At 31.8% G+C, this 23,215-nt stretch overlaps 1 long non-coding RNA gene across 1 annotated transcript in view; it reads left to right on the forward strand.

Annotated features, from left to right (window-relative positions):
- The first annotated feature begins 66 nt into the window (after window positions 1-66).
- The window catches only part of LOC112552720 (uncharacterized), a 48,799-nt gene continuing 25,650 nt past the window's right edge, over window positions 67-23,215 (forward strand). The window contains exon 1 of the long non-coding RNA XR_003096757.2: window positions 67-723. This is a non-coding gene — a long non-coding RNA (uncharacterized LOC112552720). The remainder of the gene's footprint in view (window positions 724-23,215) is intronic.

A 23,215-nucleotide genomic window follows, 5' to 3' on the forward strand; every position in this document is an offset into this window, starting at 1 on the left:
TTTCTGAAATGGGGACACCCCTGATGCCACAGCGATCGGCGGTTCGGTCGTCGAGTCTCGAGCAGTAGTGGGGAGACAATAGGCGTCACCTCGGAAATCGGCCCGAAATGTGTGTTGTTGCGAGCACTGGTCTAACACAATGACAAGTGTAGTAAACATTTCGAAACTTTATTTCAGAAGTGTAAATAATGAAATATGGAAATCGTAAAAGTGAAATTCGTACGTATACACTATGTCATAATTTTAACAAAATAAATCATCATTAAAATACCGGCATGATACCCCTCTATCTATCTCCCCTAATTCGACCCAGCTTGGGTGCGTTCAGAATAACATCCGAGTGCAGCCAGATATCGTTTTATCCTTGTTTAATATTCGACGAAAAATACGGATAAAATGATACATCCAGTGCTTCTGAACTCAGCCCTTTATCTATACTCCCTCCCCCTCCCCCTTTCCCAATACATTCTCTCTAGAGTTATTCGTCTCATAGTGGAACGGTCTAACGGTAGCAAGCATCTCTGACGAAAGTGCGGAGACGCGTTAGTGTGCGTGTCGCGATAAAAATCCTCGACAGCAACAAAGATAACAGTGACGAAAATTTTGAAATTCGCAAATCACTGGAATCATGGAAAAATCAAGGCGTTGCCGATGCTGGATGAAGAGTCGAAGAGAGGGCGGTGAGAGGAACGTCGGAACAACTTTGGAAACATTTGTGGTAAGGTAGGCATATGTAAGACTACAGTTGTGTGCGTGTGTTCTATTGGCGGCACAAAGCTGGTTTTCGTCGCGGCAGGCATTCTGTCCAAGGATCGAGCGAGGGAAGTCGGGGAAGTGGATCCGGCCATCTTGACTGTTCATACCATCCTATCTCTCCCTCACATATGCGTTTCTCGTTCCTCCTCCGTCGCTTGTCGCGCCTGCGTATCTCGACACACCGCCACTGGATTTCTTCTCCTTCCTCTTCAGCGGCGCTATTTTCTTCTTTTTCACCTTCATCTTCTTTTTCTTCTTTTACCTCACCCATCCTTTGACACGTGCCGCCGGCCGATTCCAGTAGAAGTGCGATACTAATGGCGATCGAAATCTAAAGCACGTTCTGACTTCTTAACAGTCAATCTACTTTAAACAATTTCGGATAAAAAATATTTTCAGATTGCAATCTCAAATTTGCATTACCACGCACGCGATTTTTTTGTAATTGTTAACTTTAATGCGATTAGACTTTAACACGTTTCATAACTCAATTCAATGTTTTCTACATCTAAGATTTTCCATTATCAAACACATTATCAGACTTTAACTATATAAATTTATGCCATACAAGTTATGGAACAATAATTTAAGATTTTCCATTCACGTTTATGTAAAAATATCCTGTAACAATACGCTATAAATTTCAATATCAACCAAGCAATCACATCGTAATACGAATAAGATCTGCTATAAACTTGTCATATTCAATTCGTTGCAAATACTTCATAAATTTATTAATTGCTTCCAACGATGTTCAGGGAGTTGAAAAGTTCACTGGTTAATTACTTTGCTTTCACCTACAGCAGCCAATAACGCTGTGAATATATATCCTCGATAACACGAGCATTTATTATATTGCTGATAGTATTCCAATGCCGTTAATTTATTCCATCGCGGCTAGCGTGATTGCAAATTAAATATATGATGTTTCATTATAAACCAAACTGATTCGATGTACTACATTTCAAATAATTAATAAATGATAAAGTCAAAGAAACATTAAAACTATCATATTCATGACTGAATTCTCGCTTTACTAGTTTCAGTATTATTTATGATATTCATAGCCTTTTTATTTTTTGTATTATAAAGCTATTTCAATATACTAAAGTCAGAATTTAAAATCGATAAAAAATACATATAATAATTAAAAAATTAAGAAAAAATTCTAATCACATTTATTTTCAATTTTTGTAGTTCATTTAATGTATATTTATCACTTGTAATAAGATAATTATATGATATTTATATGATATTTATTTAATTATTATATTTAATATACTTAAATGAATGAAATTAATAAAATTATAAGAGTTAAATTTAAAGTTTATTCTTTCCTTACGTAGAAAATATTTATTTTTATAACTTCAAATATATAGTTAATATATATCTGTTGGAGATATAATTAAAGATATTCATACATATAATGCTTGCAATATATAACGTTTCAATTTAATATACTGATGAAAATTTGTTACTTCTGCTCTACATATATTCATGTTGCAAAAAATCGAATATTATCAGGGCGTGTATCGTAAAACCGGTCCTGTCATATTCTGGTATTAGCGATAAAAATCGAAATTTCATCTTTTTTTTATTTACGTCATAAGAGATTGGATTAAATTTGATACGATTCAAAGTTCCATTGTTTGCTGCCTCTACCTTATATGAAGAAAACAAAATGTTACTTCATACGTTATTAATTATGAAAAACAAACTACAATATAAAATATAGATTCAATGCAAATAATAATAATAAAAAATCTATGTAATATATTATATCTATAGTTGCACAGATCATGTGATTTTACGTATTTGTGCAACAATTCTTATTAAGATATAGAACATGTTTTGCGAGTATTGTTTATTGTTGCAAAATTTTCAATTTGAACGTAACGCAAAGATATAACTAATAAAATATTTCACACCTAGTAGGACGCGTTAAAGCTTCTCCGCAACGCGTCTCCGCCATTAACTCCGGACGCCGTGCTCAGACTTACTGCATATTGATCTCATCAATCCTATCTTCCACCTTCCCTTCCCCAGTCTTCCCTTTTATCTGTTCTTCCCTTCTCTTCCCTTCCCTTCTCTCGTATCACAACTGACGCGAGGCTGTAAATTATGTTTGATCGATATTCCAGGAATAAATGTAACTACACGAAATTTGACCATATTACACGAAATAATAATAAAATAAATTTTTAACATATTGTAAATAAAACGGTTATTAAGAAAGAAAACAATTTATAATAAAATTACCTCGCATATAGTAATAATGTGTATTTAATATCAAAACGAATTTTTGAGATTGAAGGATGTATAACTCTGACATTTTCTCTTTCGTTTTCTATATAAGACACCGTTATAATACTACACATTAAATAATACTACACAATAAATTCTGAAGTTATATCTAAAAATACTTCTTCACATATCAGTTAGATTGAAAAAATTAGAAGTTATTAGCTCTTTAAGATCTCATTCATAACTGTCATTTACAATTAGCTTAATCCACTCTTACTTTTGCCATGATTTATTGATACGCTTTAAATCGCAATCGCATGTTAAACATCAACAATATATTACAATTAGTGAAATATATACATATGAATATATTTGTTGTTTACGTGATTTGTATCGTTGAAATATTATTGCTTTACAATATAATATTACAATATAGGTAAATATTCACTATTTTTATTTCATTTTTTTTATATATAAAATTATTCTATTTAAAACAAAGCTTTTTTAAAAAAATATCATCCGAAAACAGAGATTTTAATGTGCGTAATTTTTAATTTTGTTTTCATCCTTTAGTATTATATAATAAAAAATCGTAAGTAAAAATAAATAGAACTTCAAATAAAATATGAGACATAAATTACATATCAAATTATTAATTTTTAAAAACAATTATTAAAATTCATAGAGATTTATAAAGATTTATTAATAAATTGTAGTTTGCACATGACTTCATCAAATACACAGAGATAACACATACACACACACACACACACACACACACACACACACATACACATACGCATATGTGACGTCTTTTTTTTTTTTTTTTCGGATTCTGTTGGCAGATAATTCCAAGTCAACAGACGGACTTGATTTTGTAGTGGTGTGAAACATCGCGAATAATCCGTGACGTGGTAACGACGAGAACGGCCAATCTGGTTGCACTTTTATGCGCTGTTTGGCACACGAAACGCACGTCGCGCCTATAAAACGCATAAAGCGTCAGGTATAAGTGGCCGGCGCGCTCTCTCTCCCGACCGAACCTCTTAAAACGAGCGCGCGCGTACGCCGCTGCCTTGGTCGGATCCAGTAAAAGTTGCCTTTTGTTTGATAGCCGGCTAAATCGGCCCGGCAACCCCCTAATGCGTCATTACTGTCGGACTTTACGGCTGCCTCGTATCATTTCACTTAGGTATATTGATATGGCAACGAGTTCTCGACCTATCCTAACACCGACGATCTTACCACACTATTCACGAAGATGTTAGTCACATACTGAGTTCTGCATCAATTTTCTGTTATATACGCCCCCGTAAATGATAATTATTTATTTTCGATTATTATTATATCCATATTAAGATTAATTTTTAATTATCACCTTTAATTATGTGCATGTACAATGATATGCACAAAATAAATTCTATAGAAATATAAAATAATATAAATAAAATTTAAATATATTTTATTTTGATATCTTAATGTACGATATCTTAATGTATGTATTTTGTAAAAGAAAGTTTAATGATGATATGTAAAGTACGAGACATCGCCGGTGATTACAATTTATCTCTGTTCTGGTATCAAGAATACAAAGTTCATATGTATTTTTGTTTTCAAAATCTATGTTGTTTATTAAATATTACTTAATCTAAGCATAGTTCATTAACTTCTAAATACATTTTTTTATCAATATTGCATATTCTTTTAGTAATGTAGTGCTTTTTACTTCCTGTTAAAATTTGATAATATAAAAATTTAAATTCTTAATAATTTTAAATATTTATTATATAATAAAATATTAATTTTTTTATTTCACATATTACGCAAAACTAGTAAACTTAATTATGAAAATAAACATGTAATAAAAATAAATCTTTAAAAAATATAAATACGCTTTTGTATCGCATCTATTTCATATAAATTTTTGGCTAAAATAATATTCACAACTTGGCAAATATTTGTACATTAGCGCAAAAACGCCGAATATGTTTTTCCTGTCTGACATTTTTACCGAAATGTTATTGCGAACGTTCCAGAAGCTGTTGTCACTGATGCACGAGAAATAAATTAATGGTTCGTTTTGCGTTCCCAATAATTCAACGGTCTTATACGTTTTTCATTTAACAACTGTTTATTTGTCCTGAACCAGACGTGACAAATCTATAAATACCTTCAGAATAAGATGTTTTGCATTTATCTCGCGACAACTTTTGTTATAAGTTAACTAAGAATTATTTTTTATTTTGTAATAAAGTCACAACGTCGATTATGTGATTTTAAGTTACACTATCGGGCATATGAAGTTTACAGTTTTAATTCCAGTAAACTACAGTAATGAACACATTTTTATCATATGTATTTCAATCTTTGACTTCGGACTTATAATTTATCATTGTATTATTATTTTTATTATTATTTATTTTTATTATTATTTTATTATTATATATTTTATTATTATTATTTTTATCATTGTATTTATAGAAAGATACGTCTAACATGTAAATTTTAGATTTTTCTTTATGAAAAATATCATAAAATATTAGTATTTATCATAATTTTATCATAATTCTGTGCATTAAACCTCTTTATAACTTAAAAATCTTTAATTAAAATGTAATTGTATTAAAATAAATTTTATTTATTATTATATAAATAAAATATAAAGTTATATTTAATTCCTTAAAAATTAAATAAGAAATCTTCTTCGATTTTAATTCTTTTTCTCTCTCTTTAATTTTTTATATTTTAGTAATTTTTATGCTTTATTTTTATAAATTAACTTTAATTAAATTGCAGGATGTTCAGTAAATATTACCTTTTACTAACCATTTAATTGAATTATTGAATTAGACGTGTGTACACGATATTGAGGATTAAATCAGAATAAAGTTTTAATATCTTTTATCTATCTTCGTCACTAATTACACTATTTCACTAACGAAAGAAGTTAAAATTTAGCAGTATCAAAGTATCAAAGTTTTCTGCTCGAAAAACACTTGTGCCGATAGTGTCGCGCGTAGGTAAGTCGAAAGAAAACTGACTTCTAGGTTAACCCTACTAACTCTTCGAGTCCAGTATCGAATGTTATCCTTGAAAAAAAAAACCTTAAAGAAGGTTGGAGCAAAGAAGTAAGGCTACCTAAGGCAAGGAATTGTAGGGTTTATTGGGTTGTATTGGGCATATAACGCTTCAAGCGACGTTGTATCCGTCGGACCGAGAGACCGATTTCCGACGGGCGGATTGATTCTACAAAGCTCGATTCTCGTTACTTAATCGTGACTTTCTTTCTTAAAGTTAGCTAATAATAAAGTAAATAATAAAGTATGCTAAAATAATAAAGTATGCTATCGTTAACTTGCCATCAATTAATCGATCTATCGACAAAACCCATATGATTGTAAATATTTATTAATATTATATAATAGAAAAATATTATTTAAGAACAACTTTGTTTCACGAATTAAAGCATTATTTAACTGCAAATTCTAAAAAGCGTTAGAAGGAAAAAGTTTATAAAAATAAAATTATAAAAGTTTTTTTAAATACAAGCTATGTTACAGAATATTAAAATTGTTATATAAATTGCATTATGTGAAATTAATATTTTTCTGTAGACATGATACACTATTTGTGATGCCGATGTTCTAAGAAGTTTCAAAAAGAGAGAAAATTTTAAAAAATAAAAAAAAAATACATATACATATACAAATACATGTATATATAATAATACTTAACATTTGTAGCTAAGCAATTGTAAAGCGACTAATTCTGATCGGTCGAAACGGCTTTACAAGTCTATCCTTCAGAGATTTAACCCTCCGTTTTTAATTGTGAATCTGACAGGACCCACTGCGGCTGTTTCTACCATAAACTTTCCCGTATTGTCACGCGCTTAAATGCTTTTTTACCCAAAACTCTTTTTTTAACAACCCTTAAAAGACTCCAGCCCTTTCTAACCACCACAGATCACCGTAGATAAAGAGTCTCGCTATTGCAGGAAGTGACGGTGGCTATTCTTTCTTGAGGTTTTAATAGCCAACCTTGGGATTCCTTGCGATTTTGTAACTATGAGGTTACTAGGATGCTTTTTTTTAAGGATCCTTTTTTAAGACACATATTTTGTGGCTACGTTGATAGAAGAAAACGGCCGAAGCATATAATATGGTCCTCCAATGTCCTTGGAAAATAAAAATCTATTATCCCTTCTTTTTCCATTTCTTCGTCAGCAATACGATGTATTTGCTCGGAGTTTGATATTTTTCTAGCAGGTCAAAATTCTTGATATTAAAGCGACAGCGCATTACTGACAGTACAGTGACCGACACGAATTGTGTTGTTTCGTATATTTTGATACTTGGTTTACAGATATATTGAAAAACCTATCTAAATGTTTAATGAATTTTAACAATTTTTAAATTACAATGCTTATTTAACGATAAGAAGTTGTTAACTTTTCATCGTAATTGATTAGTGAAAGTGTGAAGAATCTATCTAAGGTTTATTTATAATATGTGTCAAAACATTTACTATATCTACTTCAATAAATATCTACTTCAATATGAATAACCAGAATATTGAATCTTATACTGGATATTTTACAGGTACGATATTTTAATTATAAATTGAAGGCATGATATCACTGCATAAGATTACTATTAGCTAATTAAAAAATATAATTTTTTAAACTCAGTAATTGATTTAACGATTGCATTAGCTAATTATTGCAATAACAAACATGATTTGCAGAATATAAAAATAATGTCGTCAAAATAACGGCTCTTTATAAAAATAATAATGCTTTAAATATTAAAATATTATACTTAATTATTTTGATCAGAAGTGAATTTTTAGATTATTATAGACGTTTTTGTGATCTTGCAAGGAAATTTAGTACATTATATATATATATATATATATATATATATATATAATTTATATTGAATTTTATAAAAATCTATTATAATTTATATTAAATTAATTTATATTAAAATTTTTATAAATTTATAAAGATTATATAGATTGCCGTTGCACAGAATGAGATGTATAACGTAATCTTTCTCACATTTTTTAAACATCATAAATTGTTTAGGATTTTTATATTATCGGATTAAGACATCTGTACAAAATCGACAGACATATGAGACAGGTCATATAAGCCGAGGAACGTGATGAGAATTATCGGTAGCTAGAATAACTCGTCGTATGAAAGTTAAACAAGGCAATGATCACTTAAGATTACTGCACTTGTGTGTAGCGGGTATGCAGTTCCTGTGAATGTTCTTTCTTCGTGTTGCGTAAGCTACTTCTACTATAATAAACAAAAGATTGCTTTCCCTATCTTTAACGAATAATCAACTATGCATAAAGATTTTATATATTAATAACAAATTAGAGCCAAAAGCATAATTTCCCAGAATTGCAGAATTGTGGTAAAGATAGTTCCATACTATGCCATGACAGAAAATATGTCGATATTAATTATTAGGTATTATTATTATTATGATCTAAAATTATAATACAGCTATCTCGTTAATGTCACGCTCGTAATATCACGATGATCACTATTTTCAATAGTTTATCAGTTTGGATATTACTGTCATTCGTAAATTAACAATTTAATCTTAGCATCCTAACATTGCTTTATTTCTTGTTTTTCTTTTTTTTTCTTTTTTTTTTTTCTTTTCTTTTTTAGCTCGATTTAGAAAATCTTTTTTATCTCGCTTTATTTCCGTTTATCCCTACGGTTGAACATTTATCTAGAGGAACAGGAATCGTTGCTCCTGCGCGAACAGGTAAATAGGTATCGATAGATGCATAGAGCCGTTGGCAGAGAGACCGCGGCCATTCGCGTTGTACCCGTCGCTAGGGTGGAGCTTTCCACGGTCGCGGAGGGAGAAAGATAGGGCGGTGAAAGGAAGAGGGTGATAGAGGACGAAGGGGGTGAAAGAGAGAGAAAGGCGCAGCAGCGCGGTCCATAACGCGTGGCAGTAACTAACCGGATTCCGGTGGGCTATGCGCGGCAGCACCATCGCCCCATACGGCGTAGAATATGGGGAATCTATGGGCTCATATCCACGACCCAAACTGTACACTAGCCAAATGGACGCGGCAATAACGGCCCGTTAACGCTAATTCGCGGAATTCTGATTGACGACGACCACAGGGAACGAGCGCGCCCCTCAATTTCTGCCTCTCCCGCCGCATTCTATGTCCGCCTCTCTCTTCTCCGGCCGTGCGTTACCTGTCTTTCTTTCTCTTTCTTGTTTTGTTTTCTGGGTTACCTATGATCCTCTGCCTATTATTTCAATCGTGCTAATAACTTGTGAAATATGTTTAATATATTTCAATATATTAAACATATTTTATATATATTTTAAATATATATATATGCATAAGCATTGTTATAAGAGAATTGACATTTAAGTTTCTAATACAATTTCCATATACACACATATCTTGTGTGATATCTATCATGTAAATTCTAACCGTGTTAATTAAAAAAGGATATTTCAAAAGAATTATGATATTTCAGAATATTTTCAATTTTGTACGTATCACATCTTTTTAATAATATATCAATAAATTTAATCTATTTTATGAATCTTTTTACTGATTAAACGATAAATAAATAGAATTTTATCAATAGTTGCTTCGACGCCCTTGCATTTACCCTTTCCCTTTTCGATATTCTCTTGGGTTTCTATCCTATGTATATGGATTTTCTCTCTTCATTTACACGCGGTACACGCGGTTGATTCACGTTTACCTCACCACCGACCATCATGAGTTTGTAATACGAGATCAAACATCCAACCGTCTCTCGCAAATGCCATTTTCGAAGTGTAAGCATACACGTATACGTGGGTGTGTACAGCAAACAAATATGACGCAAATCTATTGACAGTAACTTGCACATCCCGATATGGCTTCTCCAAGAGGGTGGCAATTGGGATGTTTGACTAGTGATCTCTTCTTTTCATTCTATGCCGATTTTTTCAAAACTTGGTTGATGATAGTAATCGCTAATCGAGCCTTGTTTATTCGTTATTTTGTGTCATTTTATTGCTTTTCTATTTCTTCCAGTTATCCAATATCCAGTTATCCTTTTTTCATCATTTTTAAAATAATTCTCTAGCACTTTGACATTTCCTTTTTCTTCGACCTTTATTATGAAATCTCGATCTGACTAAAAATCTTTAATTTTAAAAATAATTGATCCTGTGCGTATAGAATTATAGCAGAATAAAATAAAAATCTTTTAATGCGTACACCACATCAATTACGAATATTACGCAAAAAATTTATTTATAAACATTCATCAATACACGTATACTCTTCTTCAATAACGTTGAAACGTCTTTTTCATTCGATAAGATCATCATTTTGATTACATTCCTCAGTAAAACCCATCGTAACGAGCGTTGCGTGCGTCCGGACCTTCCAATTAAAGCCGCGCGCTTGCCGCATTTCATCGTTTATTTATAGATGCACAGTTATAGCACGCACGCTTTTGCCGACGGATGCTCACCCTCGTAAACGTGTCGACGTGTTTCGGAAAATGCATGACCGCCAGAATTTGCTAAGAGCATAAAATTACGTTTGCACTCCTTTCACTTTGCCACTCGGCACTCTAAGGATGATGCGTTCGTCTAAAATTAATACGAACGTAGTGTTAGATCAATGTCAATTAAATAAAATAAAATGTTTGTTCATCACAATGCTGATGAAATACGATGTAATATGATCAGGAAACTTGCGTAAGCAGATTATATTGGATGTTTTATAATTATTTGGAATTTAGAATAATTGGAATTTAAAATAATTACAAAAAAGATAAGGACTCGAAATAAAAAAGGAAATCATCTTATTTTATCAATTTACTATAAGTGTATAAGAGTAGAATAAATAAATTAAAAATAATGATATAAGTTAAAAATACTACATTGCATAAATATTTATATTCCATTCTTATTAATTTCAAAAAATGGCACAAGTAAATAATATCTATGCTATGGAGATACAACATAGATATCTTTTATGTTTTACAAAATAATTACATTAAAATTTAAACGCGACATTAAGAATTCAACAAATAATCATGATTCAATAAGATTTGTGCTTGCTATTATCCCCCGATTGGTGGTAATTTTGCGATTGCCGCCGGCCGCAGATTAGAACTACCATTTTGATAGTAACGCTGGTTTCTACCCCTAGAATATCGCAGGATAAGAGACTGGATCAAATTGAATAGTCAATAACAAGAATTGTCTAACCAATCTTTCTTCTTTTTTCCTTTGAAAATTTCCAGTGCACGAGTTGCAAGTAGAACGGCACTAGTAACTGCAAAAGCGATCAATCAAATATACATACATTTATATATATATCGTCAATTAAAAATTTAATGTTTTTGATGTACTATACCTATAAGTAACTATAAGTACCTATAAGTAATAAAATAACAAAAATATTTATTGTTTAACTGTATATATTTTTATTTCTTTTAATTTCGTTACAATTTTTGGATACTGAATTCAAGCGTGATATTATGCAGGTGATTTATACAGTTTTTTGATCGGTGAAGAAAATGTTGCTTGAACCACATATAAATCGTTCAATAATCAAGCCTACTCGCTTTCATAGCTTGTAAGAGCACTTGAAGTTCCACTTATGAGATAACGTAGCTAGCTAGGTATATATTTACATCAGTATCAGAAGAGTAATTTTTGACATCCTAATACGGCATGTATAATATATCTGTAATATATATATATAAAAACTTTACATTAAAACATTGCAAATTCATAAGATATATTACAAAATCATTATTTAATTCCGTAAAATATATTACAAAATCATTATTTAATTTCAATTTGTACGCCACTATTCTTTTATAAAACTTTCTAAATTAGTATTGATTGAATTGATTTTTCGTATCTATTATATAGTATCTGTTGCATAAAATATACACAAATTTTTCACTCTCTTATATATAAATAATCAAGTACGATAATCTGTTAAGATAGGTAATTAAGATTGAATTTTATTTATCGAATTATAACTGTATAAAAATAATATATAAAAATAGCGAACAAGTGCATATATAATGATAGATGATTATGAATTCGTTGATTGTTGAATATTATCTATGTATATATATTTAACAGCGGTATAAAAGACATCTCGCAGTAGCTTAGATAGGCACACGATTACAAAATGGTTCATTAACATTTTTTGCTACCGTCAGGATAATGTATATCAAATTATATATTCTGAACTTTAATACAGCCTATAATAACGGTACAAATATTATTCGATAATTGTTTCAAGTATATTGAGTATATTGAGTATATAATTTTGTGAGCTACATCGTTTTGTCCTTTTTTTCTGTACATATGAAATTGTGTGAAATATTACATGTATTCTAACTTATATATCAGAGTTTTTGATAAATAATAATGAATAATAATCGTCTTAATTTTCTCATAATTGAGCTGAGAACAAATAGAATATTTAGCAAGAATTTTCTTTGCTTGTGTTTGATTGCTTATTATGACAGAATTAATGAATCGCACATCAAATTTTAATATTCATGTTTATTTATAACATTACCGTTATAATTTTTCTTTCCTTTCTTCAAAGCACGAGAGTTGCTTCTTTGCTAAGCAAATTTACAGACCTAAACAAAAGAAAAGCTAAGCAATTGCTAATGTTAACGCAAGCGAATATCATATCTTGCAGTTGCGAGCGATAAATTATTTAGACAAGTTTCCGAGTAGACGAAAGTGCTTTAGTCTACTGTGGCTAACAAACGGTACCGTCAATTCCATTTGAAGTCGTTTTACTTGGATCGCATCAAGCGATCTCAAGAGCACGACGCTTCAGCAGCGTCGCGTAAGAGTGCCACACGAAATCAGATATCTATGCAAAACTTTGTATCCTATATATACGCGTTATACACATATGTCATAACACACATATACATATACGTATACCTGGAAGCACGAGTGAGATCCCGAAGAAGATAAAAGGAAGAAAATCAGAGGTGCACGTGCAGGCAACCCAACTCCATGCCTCGTACTTCTTGTCGTGCGCTGGCCCACGTTACTCGAATGCATTAATCACTCCGATGGCAATGCATGAACATTGCACTGCCCTTTACTTTACCGAACTTCTCTCTCTCTCTCTCTCTCTCTTTCTCTCTCTCTCTCTCTCTCTCTCTCTCTCTCTGTTCCTCCCCCTCCCTCTCTTTCTCTCTCGCTCATAGTAAGAAAACGTAAATCTCGAAGGCATTACCTCGGTAACTGAATGCTCTCGTGATTAGTTGAGGTAAATTACTCATATAAGTCTTCGAGATTTACATTGTCTTATTGTAATTGCTATAAACGAAATATGAACGTAATAATGATAATATAAATAGACAATGCAACATTTGTCTACGTGTAAAGCAGAAATCGGCGATAATAATCGATAATTATTTACAATTACGGATTACAATAGGGTGAATCGTATTAGCTTCGATAATCTCGAGAAACCAATTATCATTGCTCGGTACATCTTCTGTGGAATTTAATTGCTAACATTACGCGAAACAACGGAGCGTCTTGCGGTTGGTGTGATGCCAGACGCTTGATACAGTGCCGACGACAAAATGCAACGGCTCCGGAATGAATAATTCAAGTCACCATGGCGGTGTGTAACGCGCCGAGAGCTCTGCTCTCGTGCGAGAACGTCGGGCATTCCTGCACGCATTTGCTCCGTACGATTATAAATCTCGAGACCGCGGGATTATGGCGAATATTATGCACCAATGAGAACGGGGGATGAAATATGCGACCTTGCTTTATTATATTGGCTTTGTCGCCAGTCGCCCTCAGCTCCTCCATTTTTATAGCTTTAAAGCGCAAAGCCGCGAAAATTATTTTTCTGTTTTTGAACGTGGCGCTCTGCAAATTCTCTAAACAAATACTTCACTGTCGCTTTTAGAAAAGTCTGTACGAAACGACATGCCCGAGGGCGAAATAAAATCTAACATGCTAGTTTTTTCAACTTGACGTGCAATTCATTTCATTAATTTTTTGATAGCATCTTTCGAAGCTTCGAAAATTTAAATCATGAAATATTTCCATTGTTTTTTTTTTTTTCATATAATTTTTTCGTGAGATAAAAATACGTAAATATGAAATAACTTTAACAATAATCAAAAATAAAATTTTGTTGTAGAATTATATATAAGAAAAAGCTACAGATTCAGATACCCATAATGGTGCGCGTTCATGTAGTACGATGAATAACTGATATGAGAAATATGATTCTTATCGAGCGATAATGAAATTTTAATAATTTATTACAGAGCTCAAGGCACATATTTGTCAGAATATTCATTTATTAATACTATACTACCGCATATATTTTCATGCATATTTATCTCATATTCATAGTTCGTAAAATGTGAAATTAATTACCCAATTAAATCTAAGATAAAATAATATCTATTTCAACTAGTATCATAAAGCTTATATTCTGTGTGAATTAAAAAATTGATTTAGATTGATTGATTGCTCCTGGGAATATTTACTGTGTACATTTACTATTTATATTTTTATGTCATCTTTACATATAGTTTATAATTATCAAGTGCAATCTATACTAATTTGATGTTATAACATATTATCTGTTTTATAAAATTATTATGTGATTTTAACATATATCATTCCACGTTTAAAAAATATTTTGATCATTTGTACTGAAGAATATTTGCATTAAAAAGTCCACACATATAAATCAAGAAAAATTAAAACAAATAGCATGTGTAGACGATACATTTATATATTTTCAATGTGATAACAGATCAAATTGGAAATTTGCAAGAGAAAACATTTTATTTGTCATTTTAATTGCTGTTAAATTTGCGCTTTTTTCATATAATATCAATTGGCTAAGTACGTTTTATCGTTTTATCGTGTTTCGATAAATTATTATGATACGAATAACTTTTAATACGTACATTGAACATTTCTGTACAACATTAGATATAGATATCACAAAGTTAAATTAAACTACTAATTTTGTATATAACATTGAGATAGATAAGACTACATCTTAGTACTGTAGCATAGCATGAGAAAGATATTGAGACGAATAAACTTTTTTTAATCAATTTTCATATTTTCACGTTGATACGAACAAAATGTTTTCTTTATTTATTATCACTGATCGAAATGCAAAAGTTTAGAGTAGCGCGTGTTCAAAGACACAGAGTAAATGTTTGAGTGTATCAACAACCCTGAAGCAATTCTCCCTAATAAATAATCAAGTCGCAATGGTCGTTCTCAAGGATAAATCGAGCGGGGCAGGCTCATCCGTCCGCGACGGTGGTCATGAAAACGTATAGAGGTGTTAGCTGTACGTACAGCAAGGAGGTGAACGTTTGATGCTGTTTATGGTGGTTCGTTATACACTGACGAGGCGCGCGAGGTTATATTAAGGTGGTGGATACGCGACCACGATATCTAAGAGGGGCAGTAGCGATCGTAATTCACGGCGAACCAGTGCGTTCTCTCGCGCTGTTCTTGGCGGAGGTGACACACTGGTGTGTTGGTACCTGGTTCGCGTTGGTCGAAGGTAAGCCCGGATCATATTCTTAACAAGAGTGCTTTACGATCCGAAGGCCCTTTATCTACGTGGTGGTGTTGTTGGCGTTATCCAAACTGAAAGAAAGTAAGGAAGGTGCCAGACAAGAGAGAAAGAGAGAACATGAGGAGCTGGTAAGGTGGCCGTGATGTATCTCGCACTTAGCTGTCCCATGCCACGCCATGGCCGGTTAAGCCCGACCTTACGCTTTGTCACGGCATCACGTCGTTGTTCGAGATCTTGTCCGTTAGTAATTGTCATCACTGCATGTAGAGGAGAAGGAGATAGCAATGAACAAACCTTAGTGTATACAGACAGAATTTGTAGAAATAATTTAATTTGGTAATAAGAAATAAGATTAGCTTCTTCTTAATAGTTCGCAGAACGTTACAAATTAACAACTTTTGTATTATTAAAAACAAAATAATTTATTTAACTTTAAATAAAAGAATTAGAGTTAATAAAAAATTCTTCCATAACAAAGATTTTATCAATATCTAATACAAATTTTTTTTTTTTTTTTTTAATAAAATGATTTAAATTACTTGATCGTATTTCAATTTGATGACTGCTTAATTTAATGTAGTTTAAAAAAAAACAGTTATTTTAGTATCATTGACATGGTATTTTCTTGCGTGTTTTATACAATTAAAACATTGTTCTGAAAATTATAATTTACATAAAAAAACAACAGCTTACTTCAGCAACTCCATTATTTCATTTTTATTTTCGTCATAATTTTAATCTACAGTTTCTTCATATAGTTTCTTTTTACGTTTGTATTTTTATATAGTTTTTAATAAATAAATTACAAATAAGATGTATTCTTTTTGAATATATTTTTTAAATATATATTAAACTTTTGATAGTGATAACCATAATTATAATTCAATAGTGTTAAAATATTGTACATTATTGATTACGTTTCAGTGATTGGAAGACATAAATTTTGTTATTTTCACATATACTAGGTGCTATCCTTGGATCATCGATTTATTTTCCTCAGTCACTTATTCAAATGAGAAGTTCGGCGGGAAAACGATATGATAAAGAGATAATTCAATACATGTACATACAAGTATATCGTTATTACAGTCATACGTAAACGAGACGATTATACGTTCGGTTTATGCGAAACACGATCGGAAGCCCATTGAAGACAGCTTTCTTCAGCTTTATTCACTTACTACACGTATCTTCGTGCACATCAATGCTTAGCACAAGAACCGTGAGAGCCGTTAACGTTCCTCTCATAAATATATCCTCATTTCGAGAATCGTCGGGATATTCGCAAACAGGGCTCTCGTAAATTAAAGCTCGGCAAGTAACCAGCCTAGAAAATTTGAATTTCCTCTCCTTTTACGTACGCGTGGGGGGTATCTCCGAAAGATCATTCACTCTGAACACGTGCAAGCGGATAAGATCCCATGAATACATATCTAATGTTAGCTAATTTGCATATAAGAGAGAAACCTATCGTGTATATATTGTGTATATATATATATATGGTGTGTGTGTGTGTGTGTGTGTGTGTGTGTGTGTGTGTGTGTGTGTGTGTGTGTACATATATATATATATATATATATATATATATATAATATATTATATATATATATATTTATTATATATATATATATATATTATATATATATATATATATATATATATACGATATTTCACAATCCACGATGCTAACTTGAATAGCAATATACCAAAATCCAATTAAAAACTGCTATATTAAATGTAAATGAAGATAATAATAATTTTTTTCAATTTAATTACTATTAAATTTATATTATGGAAAAATTATATAAAGAATTTTTGTTGTCTTAATTTATTTATATTCTTTATATTCTCGCTTTAATAATTAAATGTAAATGCAATAAAATTTCGAGCTATTCTTTTAAACACCTCTCGTTGATGTTTCATTATAATGAAATAATTTTGGATCACCCTGTACGTGTATGCTTTTTCGAAGCGGCCCATTTGCGAGCGTTGGACCGACAGAACATCGCTCACGGCGCTCCCTTCATCCTAAAGCGCTATGTAACAGGGGTTGGGGGGAGGGGGGGCACTTACTTCGTTCTCGTACTCTTGTACCTTCGTTATCCACTTCCCATTTATCCTTCATGCGATCCTCGCATACGTGTATGCTATCCTCTTTCTTCTCTATGTAATCGGAGAGCTGCAAACGTCATTTACGCCGGACCAGTTGAAAACGGAGTTGGCAAAGCTGCGGTCGAGATAGTTCGCCGTAGCGATGTCACTCTCTTTAGATATGGCGAACAATTTCCGGTTTTATGAAAATTCAAAGAGGCGGACCTGTTGAATACGCGAAAAGTTTGGTCGTCAAATTCTACGAACTTTCTTAGAGCTAATCGCACTCCCTTCGCAGTTCCATAGCAGCCCTAATATGCATTTTGACTGCAAAGTAGAGTGAAAGAATGAGAAAGAGAAAAATGCACGCCGTACAAGAACTTTGAAAACAGGAAACAGTTGGCACACGTTTCCTAAGTTACTCTTCTTTTAAAAATTATTATAAAATCCCAAATGCGCGATAGCGGACAATTTCACGATTGTACATTTATCCTAAGACATATCTAGTAGCTTGGTACGAAAAGAACTGTTGCTTAGGTGTCAACTTGGGTGCAGTATACTTTTACGACGAGATTGCAAACGTCAGTGACGAGCAGGACTACAGCCACAGTTATTTTCTAATGCTGACTACCGTTCTGTTGGTTTACGAGGCAATAAAACACATCACAATACCGGAAGCCGTCTTGTGCGATGAGTCGATGTATCACTGGTGCAAAAGCTACCACTTCATATGACGGATTCACATTGGCCATAAAATTAAAGGCCTGAACAAATTTACGAGCATTTCAAATGCCGCAAAGTTTGAAATTTTAGTTGCGTTTTTCTTATAGCTATCGGGAGACAATTTAACGCTATTAAAATCTTTTTTAATAGTATTCTTTAAAGAGCAATAATACAATTCGTGAAGAGTAAATATTAATGATTTTGATTAAATAACTTACGAAATATCTGATTTAAATAAAGAGTATATCGAGAGAATATATTCTTAATATTTTTTACAAAAGTAAGGGACGTCATATTCTTGAATTGTGAGATAAATAAATCTTCAAATATATTTTAGTTTAAAATGTATTTTAAATTGTAATAAATTTATATCATTTTTTTATTCTTAAAAATCATTAAAAGTTATTTTAGTTCTATTGTGACTTAACGGCAGTAAGATGCCGATTTAAATTAGACGTGTCACATTTTATTAAAATTTAAATTAAAGAAAAAAAGAATGAAAGAGAGGAGAGACTTTTCAAGAAGAGAGAGAATGCAAGCGATTGAGATCGAGAAAGCAGGGATGATGGTGCATTCGGGCATTATGGCCGCCGCTCCTTGAGTTTGGAGGGTCCGCGATGAACGGCTAGCAAGGATGTAGAAGGCTCCAGCGCAGTTGGAGGGGAGTTGCGGATCGAGAACATCCATCTTCCCCCGCTACTCGACCCGTCCCCCGTATCCACCATGCTCTGCCCTCTGCAACGTGCAGGGTTCACCGTACCGGCATACATCTCCTGTCCAAGAGAAGTCCCCCTTCGTCTTCTCCTTTACTTGAGTTAACTTTATACTCCTTCCGTCTCTTTCTCAGCCCGCTTGCCATTTCCTTTTTTTTTTTTCTTGCAATATTCTCTTACCTTAAGAACGAGAGGCAAGCTACGAAACAAGCATCACCGAAGAAAACACAAACTTAATCCTACATGTGATTCATCTGGGCGACCATAGATCTGGATTATCTCCCATCATCTGCATATTTACGAGCATTTACTCTGTCCTGATTGCGCGTATTCCACGCGCTTATATTCCAGCGTAGGAAGTAACACCATCGAGACGATAAACCGGCGAAAAGTGTCCTGCGATGTTATTTTGGAATTGTGTACGAAACGGCTGTTAAAGCGTAGAGCTTTATCGCTCAACACATTGTCTCCGATAAATATTCTTTCCAAATTATTCTTGTAGAGATATCTGAGAAAGAAGAAACTAAAAAGTCAATGAAGAACTTGATATAGCAATAATTACAGAAAATATATTTACCAAATTACTATCTAAAAATATTTTTGATACACAGTAATATTATGAGAAATGACTATTTATACATTGAAAGTATCAATCTTTCATTTTTAATATTGTTTAAGATATGAACAACAGTAAATCTTGAACATATTCGCGTAGTATATTCTGCATCACTGGCTTGATCATAATTGGTTATATGATTGATATTTTGTTACGCAGTTGCCTGCGGTTTGAATAAAGCGAAATCATTACTTATGAGAGAGAATATACGATAGTCCTTTATCTTTTTTTCTCTCATTCTCTCTCTTTCTCCCCCGCCCCGTCTTTGTCTTTTCATTGTTTCGCCAATTGCCCGCCACTCGTTTTCCGTGGCTTCTTGAATGTGACTTCCATTTCGAGACTAAATGCCGATTAAAGATCAAATCTCTCACCTGCCGTGATGATAATCGCTGATTAATTCGCGATTGGGTCGTTGCGAGTTATGCATCGATTGATTATTCACAAATTATCTATTCATCGCATAATAGCATGCTCCGAGACTAAGTGACCGTGTTCTTTGCTCTCTAGCTTTCTTCTTCATTTCTTTCTCAATCATTTTCTTATCAATCATTTTTTCTTCCCTGCATCCTTTTTATTCTTCTATCTACTTCTATCTCGTCTACTACTCTTTCATCTTCTTAATATAAAAATAAAGAAACGATAATGTATGTGAACTTTTATCAAACAAGATTCAACATTTCCCGATCAAGATCCATTTAACATTTGATAGCTGAACAATCTTTTTATTTTTATTTTTTAAAAATTAAAATTCTATATGTCATTACAAGAGTATCTAATTAAAATAAATATACGTAATAAATATACGTAAAGTATATATAAGTATAATAAAACTGGATTCCTATGTGACATCTCTTAAATTAAAAGTTTTCTCCACTGTTTGTTGTGTTTAAATATTTTTCGACTGTTTAAATCTTTAATTAATTTATTTAGTTAAAATAATAACTTTAAAACGGATATAAAATATGATTGAATTTTTGTCTGTTAATTATCATATAATAGACATATTAGATATGATTAACATTTTTTTATCATAGTATATTGTTATTTTCCAGTTGATTTTCCACTTGTAGATGCAGTTTAGTCAACATTCGGAAGCCATATCATTTTATCACAGCCATTCAAACGCCATTAGCCTTGCAGTAGAGATACCGCACATGTCTACTATATATGTGTATATATGCCTAGTCCCTGTATTCAGCTTTTCTACCGGGTGACCAAATAAAATACTTTGATTATGTAATAAAACAATTGGTTTGATTCTTAGTTTTTTAATAAATGTATGTATACTGTATATAACTTCAATATATTATCTGCTTATCTCATATTCATTTTATATCATAATCATATTTATGATTTTGCCAATTTTCTAGAATTAAAATGTTTTCGATGTTTTAAATATGTATTTAGCTTTATATTATGTAAGCCCATGAAATAATATTGCCTGCGTAGAAGTGGTTGATGAAAAAACTTTGGCATCAGCCATGATACTATAACGATGGTAATGGGAATTCAGACAGGAGTGGGGGTTCTCAAGGCCGACTTGTTGGTTGCCTAAAGCAAGTCTAAAGTTGATTCTCCACCCAAAGTAAGAATTCCACATGTCCCTTCTTCTCTTTCTCTCTCTTTTTTTTTTTTTTTTTTTTAAATCATAATAGACACCAACAAGTACTGACAATTTATAGTTGTAATTGCATATGCTTATCCATCGAGAAATGAATCATCAATCAATCGATAATAAATGTTAACACACAATAAAAATTCGGAGATAAAATTATAATGATAATAGTTCAAGCATACGTATGCATGTTTCTATTATTATTTCGCTTTAGCATCGACATATTTTTACAAAATATTTTTTTCTTTTTCTCTTTTCTTATCTTGGAATCAATTTATTATTTCTAAAATAAATATTTTATCCGTAAATATACTAATTGTAAGAAAAACAATGGCATTAATGAAATTATTTATGCAAATCGCATGCAAAATATACTAAACCATCGTAGCTACCATATAATAAAATATAGAATAATAATAATAATAGTTAATAATATGCTGTCTATTGCACATCGACGAAACTTGTATTTGCAAGATAATGGCGTAATTTTAGCGTTGCTTCCTTACTTGGCGCAGATATTCAGCAGAATCTCGTCCCGCGATTGTCTCGAAAGCCCAACGACTGCGGTTTAGGAAATAGTGTAGGATCGTAAGGAGAATTAGGCGTCTGAAATAGCAAGGCACGTAGCTCCTTAACGACGTCTCGAAAAGTTCGTGATTTTATCGAACTGCCGAAACAATCAATGAAAAAAGCATAGAAAGAGTACTAATCTTTGCTTTATATTGTACACCTATATTGACATACGTATAATACTAATGCAAATTATAAAATTATGTTTTTATTAATCTTAATATTTGATAAAAAAAATTGCTAATATAATTAAAAATATATAGAGAACAAGAAGTTTTATTAGTTTAATTTCTACTTTCATTTTTAATAGAAAAAACATAGCTTTAAAGAAAATAGTTTTAATGTGATATTTATCTGTTTTTTCATATTTTTTTATGTTTTGGAGAATTATAACAATTATTATTAAATAAATTTTAAAATATCAGTAAATATATTGCAACCATCCAAAACATTGACTTTATCAAACCAGTAATTAACATAAGAGATAAATTAATAATAATTAATTTTTTTAATTTCATGCTAAATTATAAAATTAATATTATAATATTAATATTATAATAATTATTCCAAAAAAGATTAATTTCAATTCCAAAAATATATGCTTCTTTCATTTTTATTCAGAGTGCAATATTATTCTTTTGTTCAGTCTGCGGATATTGTAAGGAGCTTCCTTCCGTTATATTTCCGGATAGACCATTAATTCAATACCAAAGCTATAGTTGTCAGACCAACCGACGAGGGATTGAAACGCTTCGGCGGTCACTCGTCGCCTCAAAGATCGAATGAGGGGGAGAGGAAAGCCATTTCTCCCGCCGGAAGCTAGACACTTCGAGGTCTCCATTTTTATCGACATACGACGACATGCCACGTCAGCGCGGGTCATCTGCCCTTCTCTGACTTTTCGTCAGTTCAAACGCCCGCTCTAATATTTATTTTTATCGTCAATTCTACCTCGACATACATATGGGTGCCCCAGGTCTACAAGACACTTGGAACCCATCTTAGATCTGATTAAATATATAAATCCATCAACCAACCAATATCTAAAGAATTTTCATGTCTCTAGCAGCGCAATGTTTATAGTATTAACCAATTCATAGATGAAAATAGATTGAAACTAAATAATAAAGAAAATAATGAAATATTGATTGCAAATATTTGATATAATTTAATATCCTATGTATTATTAAATTACGTTATATTGTTTATCTCTCTTTTTTATGCTGAAGGAATTATCTGATCGACAATTAT

This window comes from Pogonomyrmex barbatus, unplaced genomic scaffold (genome assembly GCF_055798465.1).
Source record: "Pogonomyrmex barbatus isolate J1 unplaced genomic scaffold, ASM5579846v1 scaffold2, whole genome shotgun sequence".
NCBI lineage: Eukaryota > Metazoa > Arthropoda > Insecta > Hymenoptera > Formicidae > Pogonomyrmex > Pogonomyrmex barbatus.